At 35.0% G+C, this 18,190-nt stretch overlaps 1 long non-coding RNA gene across 1 annotated transcript in view; it reads right to left on the reverse strand.

Moving 5' to 3' along the window:
- Window positions 1-13,267: 13,267 nt before the first annotated feature.
- LOC120598105 (uncharacterized) overlaps window positions 13,268-18,190 on the reverse strand; it is a 73,897-nt gene continuing 68,974 nt past the window's right edge. The window contains exon 6 of the long non-coding RNA XR_005651504.1: window positions 13,268-13,433. This is a non-coding gene — a long non-coding RNA (uncharacterized LOC120598105). The remainder of the gene's footprint in view (window positions 13,434-18,190) is intronic.

Consider the following 18,190-nt stretch of genomic DNA (forward strand, 5'->3'; position numbering starts at 1 on the left):
TCTTAAAGAAGTCCCTCCAACATTTCCTGTAATACTGGCTTATTTTTAGCTTATTTTTGTCTGGGAAGCTCTTTATCTGCCCTTCAACTCTAAATGATAGCTTTGTTGGATAAATTATTCTTGGTTGTATATTCTGGGTCTTCATTCTGTTAAATATTTTTTGCCAGGCCCTTCTGTCTTGCATAGTCTCTTATGAGAAATCAGCTGCCATTCTTATGGGTGTTCCCTTATAAGTAATTATCTGTTTTTCTCTTGCTGCTTTTAATATTTTTTCTTTGTATTTAACCTTTGGCATTTTAATTATGATGTGTCTTGGTGTGGGCCTCTTTGGATCCCTGATTTTGGGAATTCTCTGAGCTTCCTGGGGTTTTATGTCCATTTCCTTCACCAGGTGAGGGAAGTTTTCCATCATTATTTGTTCAAACAGCTGTTCAACATCTTGATTTTCTTCTGTTATGCCCTCAAGCAAATATTTGGAGCCTTAATAGTGTCTCATATCCTCCTTAAATTATTTTTATAGTCTCGGCATCTTTTTTCTTGCCATTCTGACTGAGTGTTCTGATTGGCTGTCCTGTTCTCTAGATAGGGCATTTGATCCTCTTCTTTATTCACTTTACTTATTCCTTCGTTTATTCCATTTAATATACTTCTCATCTCAGATAATGTGTTCTTCATTTCAGACTGGTTCCTTTTTATAATTTCTACTTCCATTTTTATGTTTTTTATCTCTTTGTTGAAGTTCTCACTGAATTTATCTACACTTCCCAAAAGTTCATTGAGCATCTTTATAGCCAATGTTTTAAACTTTGCGCCTGTTAGATTTCTTGACTCTATTACATCTGGATCTCTGTTCTGTTCTGTCATATAGTTTGTGCTTCTTTGTCTTCCCATTTGGCTGCTTTTCCATGTCTGTTTCTATGTACTAAGCAAAGCTCCTAAGTCTCCCAGTCTTATTAGTGTGGATTTGTGAAGTAGGTGTCCATTGGCACAGTCCTGAGAGGGGTTCAGCTGCAGGCCAAATTTAGCCCAAGCCTCTACCCCTCTGGGGCCACCTGTTAAGATTCAACAGGCAATCCACGGATGCTGTGCTTATAGTTGCTTCAAAAGGCCACACCAGAAACCGAGGTCAGCTGCCTCCACCAGTGTGAGTGTCAACAAGGAGCACATGACTCGCTAAGGATACACCAGGATGTGGCTTGGGTGGGGCCTCAAGCTGGGGAAGGCAGAATTTCAGGGAATCCCCTGGGCAGAGCAACCTCCGTTATCCAGGTTGATGACATCACAGCTATGGCAGCCCTGTGTCCGGTGCACTGTTAGGTGGGAGGACTCAACAGGAACAATGGATACCCCTGGTACATCTGTACCGAGCAAGTCTCGCCTCAGCCCTCACTCCCACAACATCTCCTTCTAAGTCCCTCGTGCCCTCTGTGTGCAGCTGAATTGGCACTGGTGCTCAGAGCGAGCAGGTCCATCACCATGAAAATCTGCTCACAGACGTGGCCCCTTTAAGAGGCATCTGCCTTTGCTGCTGCTGCTGCCTCAGTCTTACTCAGCCACTCAGGACAGGGCAGCCCCACGTCCTCGCCCCGTCCTACCTTCTGCCATTGCAGGGTGCTTTCTTGGATTTATCCGTAGTTGTATGGCTTGTTTATTTAGATCCTAGGCAATTTTTTCTTGCTGCTGCTAGTTTCTGTCACTACTTTGATTTGGTCACCAGAGGGATGAACAGAGCCTCTACCATCTATGCCATTTTTTTTCTCTCTCCACCATTTTTTTAAGTAAATTCCATACTTTATTTTGATTATCTGAATTTTGTCCTAGTGTCCTTTTTCTCTTCCAAGATACTGCATTACATTTAATGGTCATGTCTCTTTAGGCTTCTCTTGGCTGTGATACTTTCTCAGACTTTCCATGCTTTTTAAGATCTTGACATTTTTGAAGACTACTAGTTAGATATTTTGTAGAATATTTTTCATTGGGATTAGTCTGATGTTTTCTCATGATTAGATAAGAATAATATATGGTTGGGAAGAAGATCACAGAGATAAATTGACCTTCTCATCACATCATATCAAGGGTACATACTATCAATGTGACTTGTAATTGTCGATATTCACCTTGATCTTCTGACTGGAGATGGTATTTGTCAGGGTTTCTCCACTATAAAGTCACTTTTCCCCGGACCTTTCCATGATTACTGCACTCTGTAATAAGGTCACTATGCATAGTCAAGTCTTAAGGAATCACAGTGAGATATTTTTTTACCTCCTCGAGACCTAAGTAGCTACATAAATTATTTGGAATTCTTCTACATGTGGAAATTTGTCTAGTCTCTCCAATTTATTTATTTATTCGATTATTTATTTAGCCTGTATGGGACTTCTGCATATTTATCTTATTCTTTGGATTATAATCCAATATTACTTTATTTTGTTGTTTAAATGGTTCTAACTTTGGCCATTGGGAGCTCTTTCAGTGTCTCTTTAATAATACCCTATCATTGTGGGCTTTGTTTTATTTTTGTATGTTTTCTTTGAATGTGATATTTAAATTTCATTAAAATCATAATATCTCACATAACTCCAAATTTTAAATACTATCACTTCCCAGAAAGGAGGTAGGAAGAATGCAACTCCTATAGTCCCCTCCAGCCATATGCAAGTTTCTCTCAGGACCTGCATAAATACATTCCTTCTTACATTTCCTTTCCTTGTGGCAATTGTTGGAGATTGCAAACTCCTATGAGAATCTGATTAAAAAAAAAAAAAATCCTGTGATGCCTCAGAAAATATATAAAAGCACATATCCACTAAATTTGTGCAAAATTTTCTGGCTCCACAAACCACCTGAAGCTTATGCATGTACTCAGCTTTAGAGTGGGCCCCTCAGCCCTCAGCAAAAACATGCAAGAAAACATCTATTCTGAAGAAACATTTATCAACTCCAGGAATAGAAGAAATATAAGCAGTTCCTATTTAAAACTGTAGAATTTTAAAGATAAGAACCCTGAAAGTTCCCGTTAGTACGTTTTTACAGATAAGAAATGAGAACTTGTAGAAATAAACTGACCTGGCCAGGACACTCTGTTCCTACATGGTCTGCCTTGGCCTCATTTCTTATTCCAAGTGCACATCTAATTCCGCTTCATTTTAGAATGACTGATCTCGTGTATGCAAATGTAAGGTAACATAGCTTTTAATCTCTTTGCTCTTTCCCAAACTGCTGAATGAAAAACCACTTCTGATTAATGTTATTATTTACCAATACTTTTCTCCCAAATCCAAGCAAGAAATTAACAGAGAAAATAAACCACCATCCTTAAAAATGCAGAAGGCCTCATTCTCAAGATCTGCTGATCTCTGATATTTTCATTCCCCTTCTCCTCTAGTCTCACTTTCCCCCAACAATATATACAGTTTCCTTTTTTGCAGAAGTTCAAAGAGTTGGGATAGCTCAGAAGGAAGTGAAGATTTGAGCATATCTTCTCTGGGGAGGCACTTAAGAAAATAAACTTCATATTTCTTTTCATGCTTCACTCATTTTCCACTGTGAAGACAAACTCCAGTCAGAGATTTATGTTGCTACACCTGGGACTAGAATCAGAGAAGCCAGGTTGGCTGTGCTAGGATAGAGGGGAAAAGGGATACATAATGGATTTGAAGAGTTCTGCCATCCTAGATCTAAAATCTCCTTAAAAGAACATAATTAACCAACAAGACTATTTTGAAAGAAAATTTCAAAGGATAGTCCTACCTAAGAAAGCATTGTAGGAAACCTCCAGTGCATTCTTCAGCTAACAGATATGGACTGTAAATGGCTATGTGCTTGAATGTGCAGATCAATTTGGACCTACTCTAATATACTCTTCAGAGAGGTTTGCCTGTACATAGCAACAGAGAAACATAGATAATAACATAAATGTATTTCACATTCAGAGTCAGGAATTTTATTCAGGAACAAGAATCTGGAATTCCCAGCTCTCTATTACTAAATGGAACTTGGCATTGTCTGTGAATACCGGTTAGGCACATCTATCAATCACCATTCTCATCTCTATCCTCCAGTTAATCAACATGGTTTTCAATGATCCAGTGTTGCCCACAGACAACATGGTTTTCCAATGATACAGTGTTGCCCACTTTCTTAACTAATAATGAAAACAGTATGGAGATCAAGTTACAAACGTAGATTTAACACAATTGATCTCCAACTTGTCACTTTATTTCAATTGAAACGTTAGGAAAAAAGTGTGCCCTAGAGGAGTAGAAACATAAAATTACAATTAACTCTAGAAGTCTTATCAGAGTTATTTGTTCCTTTAATGAGATTAAATAATGAAAAGTTTAGTATGTTCATTCTAAGGCCTAATACTTTTTATCTGATAAAGATCACACCAAGAAATTACCTAAACCCAGAAAACAGATTATTTAGCCCCACAAAATAGGTGTACTTAAGTAAAAATTAAAGAAGATTGCCATCTTAAGAAATTTTTCAAATGAAAATTTGCAGGTCAGGCTGCTTTTCTAGATTTTCATTAACAAGTACTAAGTTGAACGATAATGAAAAACAGTTTTTGACCGTTCAACTCATTAAAATCAACTAACATATTTAAGGTTTTGACATCTTCCAGCAAACAGGTGAAGTTCTAGGTCTTTATAAGAAGCTGGATTATTGACCTATTAAAGCCATGTTCCTCACAGTGTGCTCTAAGGATCTTTATAAGAATGACCTGCATCAGAATGATACTGGGGGATGAGGGTGGGGGCACAGGAGAAGGTGTGGGGGGTGGAGGGACTTAATGCAGAATCGACTGGATCTGAATCTGAATCTGCAGGGGTACAGTCTCCCCCAAGTGATCCTTCTACACTACAAGATGGTAAGTCTCTGCCTTAAAAACTACAGAATGTAGGGGAAAATGTCTTTTTAACTGATAGGGTGCATTCATAGACAAAATTGTTTTTAAATTTATGATGTGGTATGGTTCAATCTGATCATTCACAACACTATAAATTTTTAAAAACAAAATGATTTTTGTTTAGATGAACAAGCACTGGGACAGTTGAAGAGTTTTTATATCTGGAGACTAGAATGTTCATGTAAAACAGGCAGTTATACTCTTGGCAAAATGCTCAGCTAAGGCTTTTTTCTTTTTTTCTTTTTTTTTTTTTTAATTTTATAAGGGATTTTCTACCTAAAATATAGAGAATTTTTAGAATAGTTTGAACAGTTTAGAATAGTTTGAATACTTTCCTTAATTACATTTTTATGTCCCTTTCCAGAAATATCCTTAAATGCACATTGGCTTGGGGTTGAGGTTTTGTGGACTCAGAAATCTCAAATGTGGTTAAAAATTATTTCACAATTTGGAGTTGTTAGTTTTCCAATTTTCAAAGGGCACGTTATTCTATGCACCTTACATACACTCATGTTTAAAAACTGCTCTTTCGCATTTTAATCCATGCAACAAGCTAAATTGTTATCAAGCAGCAAACAGAAATAAAAGAAGCTGTAAAAGTGTAAAAAATCTTGTCAAAATTATTGCTAGGTTCTAAACATTTAAAATATATTTGTAGAAGCAAGGTATTATGTGCTCCACAAACCACTGCTTGCAGGATGAACTTGCAAGCCTCAGAGCGAATGCCAAGAGCCACCGGCCCAATCTGCACCTGAGTTCTACCAAGAAGCAGGTAAAAGAAATATATTTTATGGGCTTTCGAATTTTATTTGAAGATTACCATAAAGTGAGACTTTCATATTATAAAACCTCTAAATAGTAAACTTTAATACAGCAGTGTCATGCACTGCAAAAGGCTTTTATGAAATGGTGTTTGTCTGAATTCCTTCCACAGCATTGAAAGTATTAGATTTAAAGTTAACATTCCACATTTTAAAATTAAGAATCATTTTACAATGAGCAAAGCCCTACTAGACAATGCATATTTACATTGATCCTGTCAGCATATATTCCTGGGTTTTTGAAAATATATTGATTTTAATATCTATTATATTTTAATACATTGCTTGTTAGTGAATTTCAAGGCAGATTTGATTTACTGCAGCTTCAGGGATGAAAATTTCCTTATCAAGAATAAAAGTGAGTAATCAGTATAACCTGAGAAATTAAGTGCTACGTGTATTTGTTGTATTAGCACTTTAACTGATCTATAGAAACAATCGATGAGTTTGATGACCAAGTAGTGTTACAGCTCATTAGAGACCTCACTGAGAAGTACCCTACATAAAAGAGAATGTCACATGCCTGCTGCTGTCAACTATAGCCATTTTCTAGCTGCTACTTCCATTTCGCTTAATTGTTACTAAACGTGACACTTGAAAAGTGTGCAAAGTGTGCTTTTTTTTTTAAATCCCTGGTAATACGTGAAATAAGCTAATCCCCTCCTGAATGAATAAATCAAAATTTTAAAGATGCCAAATGCAGAAGACAAAGCCAATCTAAGGAGAAATTTAATTGTAAGAAATAGGATGAAGTCAGAGAAAAGAGAACAGTGTTTCCTCAATGCAAACAACACATTGGGCAAATAAGGGGGTGGCTAGCAGGGTCAGATCTCATGAAATCATCTAACGGAATAAAAACCTTAAAGAATTAAAACAAAGATGGAAGACTTTAATTGAAAACTTGATCAATTAGCAGAGAGGCCAAAAGATGGAAGCAGTAGAGCATGAAATTTGATTAAACAGAACCATACGTCCCACTTCATTTCCAGTGATGTAGTAAAACAGATGACCTTGGAAAGAGAAAATGTTTGGCAATATGAAATAATGAGATGATGGTTAAAACATAGTTCTGAGGAGAAGTTTTGTGCATAAGAAAGCTTTAAATTAAAATTCCCATTCATATTCAAAGGAGAAAGTATAGAGAGGTAAATTTGGATAATTGACTTATAATCCAAATTTATGACACTTCGTCAGGGCAGATGGGATGCAGAAAATGATTTCATTTCATAAATGTGAAGAACTGAGCTTATCAATGTTTGCTGACTAGTCAAATTCTCTCTCATTTGGGCCCTATTTTCATGCATTCTTTAATGACAAAATGAAAAAGATCCAAAGTAAAGCCTGAATCCAGTCAGAACAAAAGTGTGTGGTACACCCTTGAAAGAAATGCCTTAAACTAGAATATTTTTATACCTCTGCTACAGTTTAGGATTACTCTGTGTGCAGTATATTCTCAAGAATAGAAACAAAAATAGACATGCAAATCTTGATATATTCATATACCACATTAATATTGAGAACACATACCAATTTTTGTAGCATTTTTCCCCCTCAGTTAGTTATAGCTAAATATCCCTGACCCTTTTTATTATGCATCTCTTAACTTCATTTCATTTCTGATTTCATCTTGTCTTCCTTTCATAAAATGTTCTCCCTCCACTTCCCCCAGTGCTTGTCTGTGAAGACGAAAGTGAGGTTTTGCTACTGCCATGTGTGTGTGTGTGTGTGTAAATGGTCTCTTATAGAGAAAAGATGGCACAAGAGACTTTGGAAAAAAATTAAATCTATAGAAACAGAAGATCTTTGAGGAGGTAGCAGAGAATTTTTATTCCAAAAACTACTACTAAGCACTGTAAGAAATCTGTTTCTTGCAAAACTAAAGATGTTTCACTTGGATGGTGAATAGATACACTTTACCATTCTGGTCCACAGAGAAGAAAGAGATTAAACAAAAAAATCACCCAAGTTCTTTACTCTGTAAGAGCACCTTCTCCCTCCTACTCACCCATTTGTACTCACTAGTTGCTATGAAAGTGGCAGTGACTCATGGCTGTCACTTAATGGAACAATGGCTCTGCCAGCTAGTATTGAAATACATGTGCAGGCTCAGATGTAAATACTCTGCTCTTGAACTCATTACTTTCTCAAAAAACAAAATAATATGTCTCCTCCTTTCCCCTCCCATTTTAGCCACCTGCCTTTCCATCTCTCCTTCTGTGATTCCATCCATAGCTCATTGTTTTCCCATAATTTTGCCTGCATAAAAATGTTAAAGCAAGCAGACAGAGCAGCCTACACCCTGCCTCTGAATATTATACTAAGCACTGGATTTGAATACTGAGTGAGCAGCCTCAAATTTAACAGCTCATGCTTTTCTGCATAATGAGGATATCTGCAAGTCTCACAAGTGAATTCAATTTTACTTTGGAATTTCCAAGAGACATACCTGTTTAGCCTTCATGCTAGAGATAAATGTGTGCTCTTAAATTGGGTAATGAATCTTAAGATGAATTTTGTAAAGTTTCTCCCATAGTGATTCTCAAATTTTAATGTGCGAATGCATCACCTGAGGATCCTTGTAAAAGGCTGAATTTGAAGCAATAAGTCTGGAGTGGAGTCTGAGATTTTACATTTCCAACAGCAACAACAAATTCTTTGATTCTCTGAACATTGCTGGGTGTCCTACAATTCAATTCTGACACTAACAATAGGGAGTTGGCCCAGACCCCATAGGTGAAGGCTCAGTTGCACAAAACTGCCCCACTTCAGACCTCCAATTCCAAATCCCGGTTTGTTATCTGTACTGCTGATCAACAAGCTATAAATTAGGAGTTCCCATGACCCCCTCCAAAGGTTCAATGATTTGCTAGAATGGCTCACTGAACTCAGGAAGGCACTTTGGTTTATCAGTTTATTATAAAGGATATAACTAAAGAACAACCAAATGGAAGAGATTCATAGGGAAACATATGAGGGCTGGGTAGCACTGTTTAGAGCTTCTGTGCCCCTCCAGACATACCATTCACCAGCACCTGGATGTATCCACCAACCCAGAGGCTCCTCAAATCTTTTTGTCTGTGACTTTTCATAGAGTTCAACCTCTAGTTTCCTCGTCATGTTCCCAGAGGTCAGTGAGTAGGGCAGAAAGTTTGAGCTCTATAATCACTTATTTTTCTGGTAACCAGCCCAATCCTAAAACTACCGAGGGGCCCCACTCTAAGTCACCTCATTAGCATAAACTCAGTTATGATCAGAAAGGGCTCCTTGTGATTAAGAAAAGACACTCCTATCACTCAGAGATTTCCACGGGTTTAGAAGTCTTGTTTCAGGAACCAGAGACAAAAAGCAAACATATTTCTTATTATACCACCACTGGTTATTGGTATGTTGCTACTGATGTTTTATACCTTCCAATATAAATTTTCTCTAAGACAGCTCAAGTGAGCTTCTAGGATCGACTCATTCTAACTATGTCTTGATTCCCTAGCCTTAAGCATGTCATTTCCTCCTAGAGGTTGCTCCAATGAATGTTAATAATTACCAACATAATGATCAGGGTAAATGAGAATAAAAGCTGCAAGCCTGACTGGCCACAGCAGCTGTTTTACACATAATGAAAACCGTCTTTCCTCTGATGCTGCCAATGGATACCATACATTCGCATTCCCAAGTGGTACCACTGAAAATTTACATTAAAAAACATCTAGATCAGTGGAAAACCTTTTCTCACTCCCTAGAAGTCTACTGCTATGCTATATCCTCCCCTTGCCTAGAAAGAGAGCAATTAAGGTACAGCCATATGAATTACTTTTTTTTTTTCCAGAATTTTGCTTGCTTTTTGATTCTATGGGGTAAGTATTCAGTCTACCTGAGAGTTTCTTTTCTCTCTCTCAGGCATCTGTTGTTACCTACCTTTCACCTCTTGTATTAAAAAGTTGTCTATCAATAGCTATGAGATATGAAAAAAGTTGTCTCTGGGGAGTAGAAATTGAGAGTGTAGAGGGCTCTGGCAGAGTCTGCTGTGAAACACTATTTGTTTTTTTAAAAATGTACTATATTAGTAAAAATAAAATTGAATACAAACAAAAAGAAAAAAGTTTTCTATCCGCTGTTTATTAATATTGCTTGAAATATGTCACACCAAGTGAAGTATGTCCATAAGTACTACCTTCCAGGAGCAACAGCCTCCATACTGTCACAGAAACCCATTAACAAAATTAATACACATGGTAGAATAGGTGGTAGAGCAATTTGTGAGTGCCGTAAGTTTAAACAAAAGAAAATCAGTGTCTCAGAAAACAAAGTAAGCAAAAGATAGGAGAAATTTTCATGCATATTAAATTGCAAGACTCATGGGATGGGAAAGTTTTTAATGCATGTGGGTTTTTTTAGACCCACTTAAAAGCTAGCCAAATTAAAAGATTCAGAGTGCGAGCAAGCGAGAAAGAGACTTTGTGAAGGGTGCCCATCTAATTACAGTATAGCATGTCCCTCAAGGCTCATTGTGAGCTGCATCATCACTTATGTATGTCACCTTAAACAAGTTTACTGTGATTTTCCACTGTCTTTAAGGGAAAATAACATTGCCTTAAAATTCTTCCTCATTTGGTAATGGTTACTTTTTAATGTTTTCAGGATCTCTGTTCTTCCTTCTGCTTTACACAAATTATAACACAATAAAATTAAAAGACTCTTAAGTCTTAGTAATGTCCTATATAGTTTTCCTTTTCTTCACACACTTGTTCTTACTTCTCTAGTATTCATTTTTATCTTTAACAGAGATTTGGTTCTAGAAATTATCGTTCCTCCTCACAATTTTGTTGACTCCTCATCATCTCTCCACAATCACTTTCACTTTAAGACACCTTCTTTTACTTTGAAAAATTCAAAAAATTGCCAGTAAAAATTGTCTTTGGTCTTCATACAACGTCATTTGTATCTGTCTACCGAGGCATCAGCTGGGTTTTTTGCCTTCACTTTACTATCAGAATCTGGGTTTCATACCTATTGCTTTGACCTTAAAACTATATCTGGACATCGAAGCATCCTTATACATCTTTAGAGCAAACTACTAAAAGAAACATACTCTAGTCCAACAACCAATCTATGTAATCAGAAGCATTAATATCTTCAAAGAGTACAATGGCAATCTTTAATTTAAAATCCTGTAACATTAAGAAGTTGGCTTCTAAATTCTTTTTTTTTTTTTTTTTACATTTTATTTTATGGGGAATTGAATTTCAACTAGTGACTTAAAGACTAAAGACACTCTTTTAGGTCATGATTCTAAAAAAGATCTGAATTGATACAGATTTGATACCCAATTTTTCTCAGTTTATTGCAATAAAACACCACCACCAATAGTAACAACTCCAGGTTAAACAACTCCTTGTCGGGCCATTATGAAACTTCCCAAGCTAGTTCAATATCTTTCAAAATATTTCCTTTTTTAAATGGTATCAGTTTGGCAGGAAATAATCAGATAAAATAAAACAATGGGGACAGTAAAGGAAAGAAAAACTGGAAAAGGAAAAAAGATATGACCAGAGGATGGGAAAGTTGGAAGAAAATAAACAAGAGAGAGAGATCAAAAATGAAGAGGAACAAAATGCAACATGGTATCCCGTGTTGGATCTTGGAAGAGAAAAAGGATATTAATGAAAAAATTGTAAAATCCAAGTAAAGTCTGTAGTTTAGTTAATGTAACAATGTTAATTTCTTGATTTTGACAAAGTACCACGATTTTGTAAGATATTAACTTAAGGGAAACTAAGTGAAGAGAACATAGGAACTCACGCTATCTCTGTAACTTTTTGTATACCTAAAAGTATTGCAAAATTAAAAGTTCATTTTAAAGCTAACAGAAAAGCAGATCTGATTATAAGGACTGATGATTCTGGACATTCTTTATAATCAGTAACAGCCATGAATAGCGAAAGAGTAACTCAGCTTTTAAGTACCAATGGAAATTCATTCTTTCTATTCATTTAATTATTTTCCTTTCTTTTTTTTCCTCATAAAGAACCCTTGTCTTTACCTGAAATTGGGATGCAGTTTAGGTTTTGGCTGTCCAAATCTCTGCCTCCAGATTGTAATTCTTTTATTTCGAATAATGTTTGCTGTCTCTCAAAAAAAAGAAAAAGAAAAAAAAAGAGAGAAAAAAATATATATATATAAATATATATATATATATATACATAATCAGCTCATTTTCTTTCTGTTTTTAGGAGAGGCAGAAGAGCACAGCTGTGAGTGTTCAGGTTTATCCGGCATCACCATGTCATTGGAACCGGACACAAAGTTTTCTAAACGTCAGTTTCCCCATCTATAAAATAATAATAACACCTACATCAAAGGTTCTGGTGAGTTTTAAAGAAAAGCAATATGTAAAGTACTTAAAGCAGTGACTGCCAAGTATTAGTCTCGTATTCATTTACAGTGTCACAATTTATCTTAAAAATAGACTTGCTAGTACATTTACTCTTTTAGTTTAATCTAGTGAGGTTTCTCATTTTATTTTCTCTACAACTTTAAAGCTCTGTCTCAATAGTTATTCTTCTCTCTTTCCTTCCTATCTTACGGTATAAGATGATATAATTTATTTCTAAGACCACCCTCTCATAAAGAGAGGACATATTTAAAGTATTTAACACACAGTTTCAACCAATTATGACAGATATTTCAACCAATTCTCTAACCTCCTATAATCGGAGCTGTTTTCAGTGTTCTGAAATATATTTTAAAGAATACTTCAAAAGTCCTTAGACTTCTGTTTTTTATCATTACAAAATATCCATTAGAATATATATTTTCTATCATAAAATGTCAACAGCAGCACTTCTACTGGAAAGTGATCAAAACAGTAGGCTTAGCCTGGAACATTTTTAGAAGTTCTAGATCCCCATCAACTACTTACTATATTTCCACTTGGGTATCCCACAATTACTTTGAAGTCATGATGTCTAGAAATGAACATATCTTTAAACTAAACTTACTCTCCCTGACTAACCAGATTATCTATTTTAATATTTTAATCTCCAGGGAAAGAAATCAATCTTTTTTTTTTTTTTTTTCTGAAAAAAGCCAGATGGTAAATTTTATAGGCTTTGCAGACCAGAGGAGCTCTGATTCAAGTACTCAACTCTGCCATTGTAATGTGAAAGCAACCATGGACAAACATAAATGAATAAAGATGGTTTTGTTCCAATAAAACTGTATTTACAAAAATAAAGACTGGACCAAATTTTGTCCATGGACTAGAGTTTTTCAACCCCTGCCCTAAGAAAACAAGCAAATGACATCTCATTGGGCCATTCACCAATTATACCTCCATGATGTCTTCTGTCATCAGTTGAGCCATTGTGCTTGTGAATTCCTACAGAATGTTTTAACAGGGTTACTCGGGTAGACTTTACTATTTTCTGGTTTGATGCCTTATATTGCTATCCATATAAAATATGCTCATGCAAGCAGGCTTGTAGTACAAAATTAATAGATTACAAGCTTCTTAAAAGAAGCAACTGTCATTTATTTATTTATTTTGCACATTATTATTATTTATTTATTTTGCATATCACATTTCACTAAAAATTACTTGCATGGAATGGATGTATACTTAACAAAGATTTTCCATAGTAACATCATCATATTCATTCCTTGCCTTTTCTTCAGATGTTCAGGAGGTTATAGAGTGGATACTGTGAAAAAAAAAAAAATCAGGTTTAAGCCTGGGATTTCTATGAAAATAATATCTTAACTGCTCAGTTTTGCTTAGAGTGGAGAAAACAATAATCTTTTTAAATGCTAATTTTGGCTTGAGGAGAGGAGTAATGCGAAGAGTGCTTGGTGAAGAAAAATTTAATTTGTAAAGAAGATGTGGGTAACACCAGGAACAACACCTTCTCTGCAGGTTTCGGGTTGAATCCCAGTCCTAACTACACTAATTCTGCCTGATAATGTCATCTGATATTTTATCTTTAGTTGGTATTCTCATTCTTAATATAACCATATGGCATTCATTTAAATGGTATAATGGAGGGTCTTCATGACCTTTAATACCTATTGAAGGCAAATACTTCTAATCTTTAAAGTCTCAACTTCTTCTACAATTACTTATAAATCAGTTTCATTCTGTGTGAAATCATAGCTATACAAAACGAGACGGAAGATAAATTGTAATCTATCTGAACCAGAATTAATGTAGTGAAAATGAAAATAAAGCTTTATTTTTTAATTACTTCTATATCAAACCAATGTGAATGGACACACTATGAACTAGGCAGCTATTTCCCAGTGGGTATTAATTTTGGATTCCTAAAAGAAATTCAACTAAAACTAAAAGTTATTGGCATATATATTGGCATATAAATTCTATTACTATTTTTTAAGCACCTTATCCATAGCACTTCCAAGTGCATTAGCAAATAAATACATATGCATAATGAATTATGCAAATAATGATATAGGAGCAGGGAAGAAAAAGGTTAAATCTTTATATTAGTGGTAATATTTTGCTTTTAGAAAAACTATTCAGTTAGAATTAAATAAACTTTAAGATAGAATTTACTAATTGCCACCAAATGGTCTACAATTTAACATTTCTCTAAAAATTGACCAGAAGGTTACAACTCTTTAAAATATTAAATTATTTGTTGGGCATCTGCTGATCTTGTCACATTGACAGTAAACTCTTTAGATTTCCAAGTTGCCCAAGAGCATTTATGTTTTGATAAAGGCAGAATATCTGGTATTTTCTAGTTATTTAATTAGCCTCTTACTCAAAATGTATCTCTAAATCTTTCATTCAATATAATCCACATGTCAATCTTTTTTATATGTATATACTAATTTCAAAATTCCTAATTTATAAAAATAATTAAATATTAATTGATTTAAATGTGATTCTATATGGGAATAAGAGAACTTCAGAATGTAGTATTATGCAAAATAGCATATCTTTCTATAAAACTCTCAGAAATGAAGCAGGAACTGTAAAGCCTGTGATTTCTACAAGAGAGATGAAACTAATTATGTTATCACCTTGAATTATCTTGTTTAGATACCAGCAATAAGACAGATGAATATAATCACAACACTGGTAGAGCAATTTGGACTAAGATTATGCCATGAGAAATTGGTTTATGACAAGAAATTTATAACACAATGATAAGTCAGGAAGAAACATTTGTCTAATTCATCTATAACCAAGAAGTTTCCAAAATGAGTCATATTATTTGGGGAACTAAGAATCTTGACTATGGATTTCATGATCAAAATGTGATTAAAGGTATCACTGCTATAGAAAAGAGAATGGGAAAACTCATTTTCTCTCTTAAGAAATAAAGGCCTGGGGATAAACAAGTTTTCTCTAAATTTTGATAAAAAAAGAAATGAGGTATTATTGAAGGCTCTGAGAAACTCAAATGTATATTTCCTGGCCTGAGAAGGAACCCAGAAATGGTTATTAAGGGAGATCATCTCAGTGAACTTTGAAATCTCCATATGGTAAAGAAAAGCAACACTTAACACTAAGATGAGTATAGAGGATCAATTGAAATTGATCTGATCAAGACACTCTTGTGAGGATGGAAATAGGTCAATGGCTTAATATGTTGTTGGAATTCACTGCTGGAAATAGATAAAGAAAATTTACTGTCCCCATGGAAAATAGGTTGGTCACTACTCATACTGAGTAACAACTTTGTCTAAAGAGTATTTTGCTAGTATATGGTGCTTCCCAAATAGAGGGAATAGTGACACACAGACAAAAAAAGAAATTCCTAATCTCAGATCCAACCGTGTTCCAAGTCGAGTAAAATATGTGAGAGACTTTCAAGGTAGAGACAGCCAAACACAAAAGAATGTTTATTTTCTATACTGTGCTGAAACCATAAGGAGTTGTGAAATTTTCTTCAAATCATATGGATTACATAGAAACTGTAATTTAGCAATTTATAATGAGCTATATTTCCATCTGAGCTTGAGAGTTTGTTTCGATAAGCTTCTTTAAAAATACATTTCCAGAGATACATTTTGATAATGAATAATTTATTTTGTATATATGAAATTTATGTGAAAGATGAGCAGGAAAAAGCTAGCATAGTCTTATTCTCACCAGTTCTTTCTCTTTTTATTGATAGATTTGTGTGGTCCCCTAAAAATCACTGCAAGTACCACATCTGTAGAGTCATGTCCTTAGGTGTATATGTAATATGCACACTTTGATGCTCTTATTGCTTAAGAAGAATATTTTCCAGCTGTGTTTTTGCATTAAAGAAAATGACTCCATTAGTATATAGCTCTCTGCTTTGAACCCCTTGAGGATTTTGTGGCATATGGCACGTCTTCAGTGGAGTGCAGAATGGTGGGTGTGGCCCCATGGTTCCTTCTCTAGGGAGGTGTTGCTTCATTTTCACTCCAGGAGTCACAGTAAAACATATAAAATTGCTTCATACAATAAGAATATAAATGCCTTTGCCAACCTTTTGGCAATATCTTTTCCTCAAGCTGGCAAACTAAATTCAGCAGATGCTTCCCCAGATGACTCCACACTGATGAGCATTATATATGCAATCTATCTCATATGATTGTACAACACAGATCATTATGAACATTGCATGTTTCACTGTCTGTCTACCAACTGATCTATGATTCTCAAGGCTTCCTGGACATGAAATCACTGTGCATTTGAGGGTCTGCTCCTTAATCCAGGTGGGACAGGTAAAATGTATGACCACAAGCCTTGGTTTCCCTGATTTATCAGGTGAAGGTGAAAGGGATGAGTTTTGAGCAAACTTTCCTACAGTGGGTAGCACAGAAGCTGAAGTCGAAATGTTAATACAAGCTCAGATATCTTGAACAGAAAAAATTTGAAAGTTCTCATGGTAGAATCGTCCTTTGCTTTGTGACAAAGAAAAATGCTCTGTACATCCAATCTAGATGTACATTGACCCATTGCTGAATTAGCACTCATCTACCCTCTAGCCTACTGCTCCTTCCAGCCTACCTATAAGAGTGTGACATGATTAAAAAACAAAAAAGTTCAGTGTTGTAACTTAGGTGGCCTAGTTTAAAAATCCATATATGCCACTTATTAACTATGTGACTTTTGATATATTAATGCACTTGAAATGTGTAATAACAATAATAACTATCTTTTATGAGGCACTTTACTAGGTCTTGGTCTCTATAAAAAGGGCACCATGAAAAACCCAGAGTTATCACATAATTTAAACTTCACCATAATATGAGATATGGGCTAATATTACCCCCATTTTAAAATGAGGAAAATAAAGTTCAGTGCATTTAAATTACCTGAGGAAGGTCATGCAACAAATGTCACAAATCCTTCCCAAACTTATTTCTTGTACATCCAGACTACCACTACCTGAGAGATCAGACCCAACATCTCTTGCCTAAATAACAGCAAATGCCTCTGGGAGAAGAAAAGGGAATATTCATGAATGACTCTTAGGTTTCTGCATTGGGAAAGTAGATAAATGATAGAGCTTTTTGCCAATACATGCTGTATAGAAATAATATAATATTGGCTGTTGCAGAGTGGAGAGAGAGGATGAGTTTAGTTCAGGGAAAGTTTTAATGTTCTGTTGAATACATAAGTGGCTTGTGCTTAATAGGCAGGCAGGTATATGTGGTTTCTAAATTCTTAACAGAGCATAACAACATACTGAAAAAGCACATTATATTAAAATGAGAGAAAAATATATGATGTGAAAGACAAAGAAACTAAACTAGACAAAATAAATCTTATGGAAAAGAGAGGAATTCCTCATAATTGCTCATATTATATAAAAACAATAAATCCACTGATTTGGTATAAAAAAACTCAAAGGTGGATAACAAAATAAACAATAAGATATAAAGTGGTGACTTATTACTGAAGGAAAAATATTTAAGACTAAATTCATCTCTACATAACTGACAAATAGGTTAGATTACAACAAAAAAAAGCAGCAGAATAGAGAGCCTTAGAATTTGAAGAACTCAGAGGAAATACTATTATCATCAAACTAAATGAAAATGAGTTGCAAGAAATTAGAGAGAAGTGAATGATTTAAAAAGATGAAGATTGTACATTATAATGATAATTGCTATCCCTGTAGTAAGGAACTCATTCATAAAATTGATAACTAATAAAAGCTTGTATTCGATCATTTGGTTCAAGAAAATTTCCTTGAGGAAAAAAAAAAAAAGAGAAAAGACTGCAGATTTTAAGAGAATACAGGGAAATTCAACATAAAATGGTCATACCAAGACATCTTGTATTGAGGAGCTGAACTTCAAGAATAAGTAAATTAATTTTTTTTTATCTCAAGATAGACTTCTGGTTTCTGCTGGGAGTGGTAGGGAAGTATGATGTGTAGTTGCAAAGAGACAAGAGTCTGCAGGAATAGACAGCATATATTTGGTTGTCTGAGGCAGATACAACTTGACA

Source organism: Pteropus medius, unplaced genomic scaffold (genome assembly GCF_902729225.1).
Source record: "Pteropus medius unplaced genomic scaffold, Ma_sr-lr_union100, whole genome shotgun sequence".
Lineage (NCBI taxonomy): Eukaryota > Metazoa > Chordata > Mammalia > Chiroptera > Pteropodidae > Pteropus > Pteropus medius.